Here is a 7,093-nt window from a genome sequence, read left to right as displayed (position 1 = left end):
TCCTTTCTAATTCTAAAGACAGATGAGCATCCTCACCGCGCATGACTTTCCTCGTGAGTTGTTAAACGCAATAGGGTAACGCGGCAGTCATTTTACACCTTCATACGTATTGTATATGTTTTAGATATGCGGCTTCCCAGCGTTGTGGCAGCCACTGTTTCTGGGTGCCAAGAGAATCTCATTTAGTAAGCTAGAGCCACGGCGGTAACGTAGTACTTGGAATGAGGGCTCTAATTGCATCGCGGGTATCTGGGTGCCATTCCGGTCCAGTTCGAAATTTTGTTACTTTATTACCGCTCAAATATATTACTGTGATACAGCTTCTGCCTTAAACTATTTGAGGAGCCGTCTTACTGCTACTGTCCAAATATGGTTACTTCGGTGCAGGACGAACAAGTTATTGCTTTCTCACCGAAATGAAACCGCTGCTGGAGGGTCATCCACATGATGACGGTAAGACCAACTTGGCACCCACTGAGGCTCGGATACTTTGCGCGACACTTCATAAAATAGGAATTCGCTAAATATCGCAACAGAGACTCCTTGAGAACTACCACCATGTACGCCCACGCCGATGGTGGAGATGAAGCATCCGGGCATGGCTTGAGTCAGTCAAGCAAAATATATACATCAAAATACGCCTTTAGCCATTTAGAATAGAAAACACTAAAAAAGGAAAACTTCTCCAAGGAGCTGTGATGGAATGCACAAAATGTGCTACGGATGCCAAATTTTTCTGCGTCCAGGAAGCAACTGTCAGTTCGCAGTTCGTGCGCCCCCTACTATGCCATTGAATGGGGGAAGCGACATTCCCGGTGCGAGATTGCCGACACGATGGTAGCAGAAGGCACCCCTAGAGGCATACATAACCCTGACCAACCCCACCTGTCGTTGGGGCACAAGCGGACGTGTTACCACGGTTTTCCTTCGATCTCAGTAGACGCCTAGAGGGTAGGACCTCTTCCGGTTGCCTGGCGTGGACCATTTTCTGTAAGCGCGGCGAAAGCGAGTCGGTTCTTTGTGAATTTAAAATTTCTATACTGGAGTTCTGTGTGGCCGAATTCAAGGGCTGAAAATTAAAAAAGGGCAAAGACTGGCCGTGGCTGTCTCGGACTAGAACAGGCTAGGAGTCACGGAGTTCCACGACTCGGCTGAGTTTGCGGTTTCTAAAGGAATGATCACACCTTTCTCAAAACGAATGCTCAGGCCTCTACGAGAGTACGCACCAAAGCGAAAAGTGAAAATTAATTCATAGCCTCACATGTATCAAACCACAAAATCAACGAATTCACCTTACCCTAGTATATAACACTTTGAGTGGTCACCAATAAGTACATATGAAAAACCACACCACGATTTCACTCCTACAAGCCACTAACAACACAGAAGCACTTGCCCAGAAATGTAGAGATTTACGTGCGCAGCAAGGAGCAGTTAAACAACTTTTTTGGGCAGACAAGCATCTGCCACATCACAAATATCTCCATCATAGCCCACCTCTTACCTACCTCAAAGAGGCTATTTTCTAGAATGAAACCACTGCATGAAAATAAACGGATCCTCAAAAGCTTTTGTGAACGATGCATTGCAGTAGCAGTAAACAACAAAAACTGAATGCAAAGCGAACTATCTAATTTTTTACAGACGCAACATCCCTGAATCCTTCAGCTCAGTCTTCATGGTTTTTCAAACCCATCCAAATACGCCCTTCGAGTATTTTATTTAAGTGTCAGTACAACCAACACTATATTCTGTACTACCACATGTGGAAAACACATACATGCGAGAAATTAGCTTAACAGGCCACCTCACTTAAAACCATTAAAGCTGTGCACAATTCCTTAAGCTGCTCAAGGATGCACTCAGCCTATTCCTTTACTTCGAAGCGGTAAAAAAATGAAGGAAGTTCACATTAACACGGAAGGATTTAAGTTAGCTAGGCTCTACGCAACCTTCATGACCATCACGAAGGTTTAAGTACATGATTGCAGCCGATTTGCTTCTTCGCTGCTGCAACGACCTTTACTCCATCATTGTGGCTGAAAGTGTGACCCTCTCTCATTTGGAATGATAGACGCAAAAGGCAGCGCATTCGTGAGCAGCCCGTCGGTACTGCTGTCCGAAAACGAAAACGTCTACCTTAGGCAGGCATGTGCGTCGACGTAGTTCAATGGGCGTGACAAGAAAGGATTTACGCGATTGTTTTTTTGCCTTGTCAGAACGTTTCTGTGGCCACAAGTTGTTTATATTTTCTTGTGTGATAATCATTCACCTCACGTATATATGTTTCGCCTTTGTAATACGCGTTCAGTTGCTAGTCTAGCAGTGTCCATGTCACTTCTGTGTTAATCCTTACTCATCTTGCTTCCTCTAAACTTTATATGCACCAACTAGGCCAGCAACACTCTTTTGACTTCGCCTTGCCGAGGGGCACAGGCCAAGGTTGTAGTGAAACTCAAGCTTGAATGATGAGCTTGACAATGATTTACTTTGAGATCGCATTTCAAGATGACGTTATAATAAAAACCGGTGTCCTATACCTTGTCGCGACCGCCATTCCGTTTGCGCTTTATTGTTTACAAAAAATAACGCACTCCGGGGAGCTATCACAACCAGTATTCGACAACGATAATGACTTGTGTGTCTTCAAATGAGACATGTTGAAGGAAACCCTGCAACATTTATGTCACAGTTTATCTTATCTAATATCAGAACATTATTGGTATTTACTTCTATTCGTACCTTTTCCTTACTTGGAAACCACACATTTCTTTGTAGTCAATTTTGCACCGCCGGTATAGTGCTGATGTGTTCATTGACTGATTATTATTTTAGGTGAAGAAGTCCCGAAGAGACGTAATAAATACCTTCTGCTACCTAGCATCAGAATATTGTTACGTGGCGGTAGAAGGAATGAGGCGAACCATGGAGGATGACGATGCGATCTATTTGGGGTACGAAATAACCTATTTACATTATTTACAAGACAGAGCGCTTGCCCACAATGCGCGCCCCACACACAGCTCTTCTTCGTCGTCCTTCATCGGGCCCACAGCGCCGCATGCCCTACTCCGCCCTTCTTCGTCTCCTCGTGACATATCCCCCGCGTCGAAGACGACCGTCCCGGTCGAGATCACAATAAATGTTCTGATGCGCCGAGGATGCGAGTGAGAGGAGAAGAGAGGGAAAATGTTCTGACCGCCACGGATTACGATGGTTCGATGAGCTGCGGCCGCTGAACAGCGTTTCCTGCCGATGGAGCGAAGCAGCGGCCAAAGCCCTTGGAGCGCCGCCGGAGAACTGGGCAGGGGATCGGCGGCGTCGTATCGTTGGGTCGCGGCTGGTCACGTCGGAAGGTCACGGCAGCTCATTGGCTGGGAAAACGGGGCTGGGGGTTGTCATGTCCATGGCTCACCGGGGCTGGGGTGGGCCGACGGGATCCAAGAGGCTTGTAGCAATTGCTTCGGCAGAAGAGTCCTGGCGAGGCTGAGACCGCGATGGGGTTCGAGACCCAGCACCTCCACCAAAATGTTACGTGGCGGTAGAAGCAATGACGCGAACCATGGAGGATGACGATGCGATCTATTTGGAGTACGAAATAACCTATTTACATTATTTACAAGACAGAGCGCTTGCCCACAATGCGCGCCCCACACACAGCTCTTCTTCGTCGTCCTTCATCGGGCCCACAGCGCCGCATGCCCTACTCCGCCCTTCTTCGTCTCCTCGTGACAATATGCAGCAGATTCATTGCGGTATAATAGATTCATTGAAGCATAGGCGAAAGGACATAGCACGAAAACGAGCCGACCAAGCAAAAACATGCCGAATGACTTGCTTCATGACTACTCCTCGCTGATGTTCTCGTTGATTTTGCAGCTTAAAAACCATCCCGTGAACTCTAGCCCTTGTTCAAGGAGGACGAAAGCTAACTTTTTTCATTGCATGGTCCTGTGAACCAAAACAACGGTGACGTTACAAAACCATTCACATTATTATTAAGAAAAAAATTACTGCCCTTTCACTCTGTGAAGAAGGACGACCAGCGAAGCTGCACGACTCCATGGAGTGCACGAAATAAAACACGTGTTTTGGTAATTTACGACTGACAATACTTCCTAGCTAATTAATGAAATTCAGAAGGACCCGAGATTTATCCTAGCGGAAAACCCTTTAGCTGTCTGTTCCCTTACCCGCGTCGTAGGCATCTTACTGTTTGTGTAACAAGCTTAGCGAATCCACTCTACCAATGAGGAACATCACCGGTCGCATTGCGCTGTTTGACGGCACGTTTGACGCTCCGCCTGCCTCCACTCCCATTCTGTGCACGCATAAACCTGCGACCGCTCATGAGCGGGTGATTTTAGGTGAAAGACACTGGAACATGTCGCTCTCAAACCTCTTTTAGCTGAGCAAGTGATCAGCTCACGACGGCGTTCAAAGCGGTGAGTTGGTGTTCAGCCGGGAGGGATTCGCAGCTACTCGACCAGCTCGAACTTGAGTCGGCAACGTCAGCGGCTTTCCGTCGTTTTCGAGCCCATTCACGCTTATGTTCGCGCTGACGCTTCTTCAGTTTCTGCTCTTCTTCCTCCAAGGAAGCGACATGCGTCCGTTCCATCGCGAGTTAACACCTCCAAAGCACCGACCTTTATTTTAGCGGACCCACACGTGGGTGTCCCTTTCGCTGCCCAGTCGTAGGCATCTGATTGCCTGTGCAACACCAAACCAGACCCAAACCGCGAGATTGCAGAGGACAGTGTACAAGGTGCATTGTTCGATGAGACTCCCACGTTTATATCTCCCACCACCACAACCGTTGTGCCACCAGTAGTGCCATTAAGCCCTGCTGCGGTTAGGAGCACAGAGTTCAGTTCTGGCGGCAGACAGAATGAACACAGCTTTTTGGGAAGCAGGTTCGTTATCTGGTGGCTCCAAAATGACGACATCCTCTGTGCCCCAGAATCGTGACTTTGAACTGGTGGAGAACAGTAAATGCCCATTTGTTTGTAAGGCACTGTTGTAGAGAATGCCTGCGTCACACATAATTCAAAAACACAAACTACAATACAAAAGTGTACAAAACATTCTTTTTCATATCGCCAGGATGCCGCGAGGGTATCATAGGGCCACCAAAGCAAGAAAATGGCTAGGTACTTCCTTCGCGACTGGATGCCCCTGGTTTTATTGTTTATTTTACGCCTAAAACGCTTTTTGTTCACCTGAAGATGTGTCCATGCACGAAGAAAGCACATTTTCCCCTCCCGAAGACGAAAACACAGACGATGTGAAGGAGAAACAGGGTCAAATTAATTTAAGGCCGAAGTTTTCCGAAATCTTCAGTATTTTCAGGCAGAGCACTATCTCCATTACTGAATCAGATTGATGCTTTGTTTAGTGGTAGTATAGAAGCCTGCCTTTTATGCGGATGGCATCAAATTTAGAAGCGGCTGCAAAATAACAGCTTTCCATTTTTCACCAGCTAGCATTTTTATTTTTGCAAGCCTTCTTTGTGCCTGTTAAACCCACGGTCTCTTGATGTGATATAGAGCCATAAAATAGAAATACACTTTCGGTTTTGCACCATTTATTGCTCTTGGCTTGTGCAATGTATGTGGAAGAGCAACTCATTGTTTTCTGTCCTGAAGGAATAAATACTCTTTCCACTCAACTCCATTTTTCCTTAAAAGCAGTCACTGTATCTTGAAAAAGTGTATTGCGTTTATTGGTGAACTGTGGCAACTCAAGTTCAAGGCTGTCGGCCGACTGATTGCGGTTACAGGAGGGAAGCGTGTATTTGTACATCTCTATTGGGCAAAGGGGTGGCCAGTGGCCTAAAAAAAGAGGGTTGTTATGAAGAGAGTTCAACAAACTGCACTTAATTCCATTTTGTCTCTCTGCTCATTTTGAGCCATAAAATACAAAAGCTCTGCAGCTTAAGAATCGTAAGTTTTATGTGTGACTTCCCATCTGTTCTCCAGAATACTACCCAGAACGCAACAATTGCGCTCCTAGCGACTTGAAACTATGATTATGGAGGAACAGCCTGTTTTCATAGTTAGGGTGTTCTTTTATATATATACACACCTGGGCTTTTAGCCATTAACATGATAGATCAAAAGAGATTGCAGAGCTTAGTTGGCCGTTTAGATAAATTTACACTTTATGCAGTCGCCGTTTTCGTCTAGGCCAAATTTTAATATCCCGCAACCTGCCCACCGAAGCCCTGTGGTGCGTCTTCCTCGGTGGCGTTGCAACGCGGGGCGCTCCCCGGGCATACTTACCTGGTGCAGGGGTTACCCTGATCATTGAGGGGGTGCCTCCAGGGAGGACACGGGCATTGCACTGCGCCCGTGTTGAGCCCTGCCACTATCCCGTAACTGGGAGGTGGGGCACTTAATTTTTGGTAGCGGGGAACTGCGCCAGAGCGGATCCCCTTCCTTTCTAATTCGAAAGACAGATGAGTATCCTCACCGCGCATGACTTTACTCGTGAGTTCTTAAATCCAACAGGGTAACGCGGCTGTCATTTTATACCTTCATACGTATAACACTTGTTTTAGAGGTACTCTTATATGCGGCTGCCCAGCGTTGCGTCCGCGACTGTTTCTGGGAGCCAAGAGAACCTCATTGAGTAAGCTGTAGCCACGGCGGTAAAGTAGCACTGGGAACGAGGGCTCTATTCGCATCGTGGGGATCTGGGTGCCATTCCGTTCCAGTTCAAACTTTTTTGTTAATTTTTCTACAACTCAACTACATTACTGTTAAACAGCTTGCGTCCTCAACTATTTGAGGAGCCGTTTCGCTCCTACTGTCCCAAGACAGCTACTTCTGTGCACGATGAGCAATTTATTGCTTTCGCACAAAAACAAAAACACGGCTGAAGGATGAATTGCCAACATGACGACTTTAAGACGCCTGGGCACCCACTGAAACTGAGATACTTTGCGCGACACATCATAAAATAGGACTTCGGTAAATATCACAACAGTGTCTCCTGTAAAACTACCACCATGTGCGCTCATGCCGATGGCGAAGACGAAGCATCCGGGCATGGCTTGAGTCAGTAAAACGAAAGATATACATCAATATACGTC

The 7,093-nt window shown here is 46.7% G+C and overlaps 1 non-coding gene across 1 annotated transcript; it reads left to right on the top strand.

Moving 5' to 3' along the window:
• The first annotated feature begins 6,273 nt into the window (after positions 1-6,273).
• LOC144171222 (U1 spliceosomal RNA) lies at positions 6,274-6,435 on the top strand. The gene has a single exon (XR_013322895.1). It is a non-coding gene; the product is annotated as a U1 spliceosomal RNA (small nuclear RNA).
• Positions 6,436-7,093: the final 658 nt, after the last annotated feature.

Source organism: Haemaphysalis longicornis, unplaced genomic scaffold, assembly GCF_048455015.1.
Source record: "Haemaphysalis longicornis isolate Haplotype H1 unplaced genomic scaffold, Haemaphysalis longicornis Haplotype H1 scaffold_2, whole genome shotgun sequence".
NCBI lineage: Eukaryota > Metazoa > Arthropoda > Arachnida > Ixodida > Ixodidae > Haemaphysalis > Haemaphysalis longicornis.
Note: the sequence above shows the minus strand (reverse complement) of the source record. Positions and strands in the feature narration are given on the sequence as shown.